The sequence below is a fragment of the Aplysia californica genome, unplaced genomic scaffold (assembly GCF_000002075.1).
Source record: "Aplysia californica isolate F4 #8 unplaced genomic scaffold, AplCal3.0 scaffold00070, whole genome shotgun sequence".
Lineage (NCBI taxonomy): Eukaryota > Metazoa > Mollusca > Gastropoda > Aplysiida > Aplysiidae > Aplysia > Aplysia californica.
The window spans coordinates 1,212,276-1,213,787 of record NW_004797340.1 but is presented as its reverse complement, the minus strand read 5'-3'; the positions used below and the strand labels follow the sequence as shown (position 1 = coordinate 1,213,787).

The following is a 1,512-nucleotide window of genomic DNA, read 5'->3' as shown; positions in this document are numbered from 1 at the left end:
ATTTGTTGACACGCGCACCGGGTGAGAATAGCCACAAGACCCGCCTGCACTATTCTCACGGTGGCCAAGCCTTTTACCTAGGCTAAGTACTGGCTAAGCCTTTTTTTACCTAGGCTAAGTCAGTGTAGTGTGTGAAAGTCAAGGAGTCGACACCACTTGAGTGAGAGATGAATTCTGAAGACCTAGAGATCTAGATATCTAGATCTAGAATCTAGATCTAGATATTAGATCTATGATCAAATTATAAATGCGGTATAAGTAGGCCTATTTCTATGCTACCTTTTCAGTTCAAGATGGAAAAAGTGGAGTCAGCAAGACGAGGTTGTGTGGATGAAACAGTGCGACAGTTCAGTCTGCTTCTGCTGGACGAGTTCGTCGTTCATGTAGCTTACTACTGTTGGAAGTGACGTCATCTGTAAATAAACGTTTCAAATAAAAAAATGAGGGCAAAATGGGCCAGTTTGCTTGATTCTATAGATCTAGACTGATCCGGGCGTAATTTTTACGTTAGCCTAGATATCTCTTTAATAGATCTAGATCTAGATCTATACATTTTGAGAATTAAAATTACTTTTCCTCCTGGAAAAGTGCTAACATCAATGGGGATATCATTTTTGGAGCACAATGGGAGTACACTCGATAGCTCTAATTAATTAATGTTTAGTAATTGTTCATGTGTTGTTTCGGCTTGAAAATCTTCTCCCTTTTTTAGTTTCAGCTTCCCCATATTGCCTGTTTGTATTATAAATAAGAAAAGATAAAGGATGGATAAAGGATAGTAAAAGAGCGCAAGCTGTCTCTAAGCCCTAACCCAAATAGCAAATATACATTGTAAAACTGATGTGACTTGAATTTAAAAAAATTCTGATTAAACATTACATATTCAAATTAACAACAAAAACCTTATTCTAGAGACCAAGAGTTTGCAAGTCGTGAATAGCATCTGCCCAACACTGTTCATGATTCCCGATCTCAATTTTTAATGTTTAGCGATCTCTTAGTTTTTCTTCTCACTGATTTACTGACTTGGATTCATATTATTTCCCGACACAATTCTCAATTCAGTGTAGCAGTAGGAGGCTTTATCACGAAGTGTTGCTGTTGGTTCTGGACTGTTTACAAAAGAGACAATAAGTGTTCTATTATATTTGTTGTACAATACGTCACCAAAGCCATGTATGATAAAAACTAAACATTGTTCGGAGTTAAAATCTGACTGCAGAGTGAGGTGAGCAAAATATAAGCCACCTCGGTTTCAGAACACAGGTGAGGTAGAATCTATCTTGATCTAAAATCTATATAGAATCTAGATCTAGATCTAGATCTAGATTCTAGGGTAAGATTGAAGAATACCGGACCTGCGGACTGACTTTGCCTATGTCTCAACCTTAGGAATTCATAATGAAAGTGGCTATTCTCACCCGCCCGGAAGTTCTCGCAAGATAAACTCCTCCCCTCTTCTCTCTCTCTCTCTGTCTCTTTCTGAATACTGTCTATCGGTGTGGACGATCA

General features: G+C 38.2%; 2 protein-coding genes across 3 annotated transcripts in view; one reads left to right on the top strand and one right to left on the bottom strand.

Annotated features, from left to right (window-relative positions):
• Positions 1–381, bottom strand: part of LOC101848575 (rab3 GTPase-activating protein catalytic subunit) — a 13,362-nt gene extending 12,981 nt beyond the window's left edge. Inside the window, exon 1 of the mRNA XM_005093833.3 lies at positions 280–381. The gene's annotated coding sequence lies outside the window, so the exon portion shown is untranslated. The remainder of the gene's footprint in view (positions 1–279) is intronic.
• A 565-nt stretch (positions 382–946) lies between these two features.
• LOC101848184 (ubiquitin-associated domain-containing protein 2) overlaps positions 947–1,512 on the top strand; it is an 18,399-nt gene continuing 17,833 nt past the window's right edge. The window contains exon 1 of one of the 2 annotated variants that reach the window (XM_005093832.3): positions 947–1,228. The gene's annotated coding sequence lies outside the window, so the exon portion shown is untranslated. Of the gene's footprint in view, positions 1,267–1,512 lie in introns of both variants that reach the window. The other variant, XM_005093831.3, reaches the window with a different exon arrangement.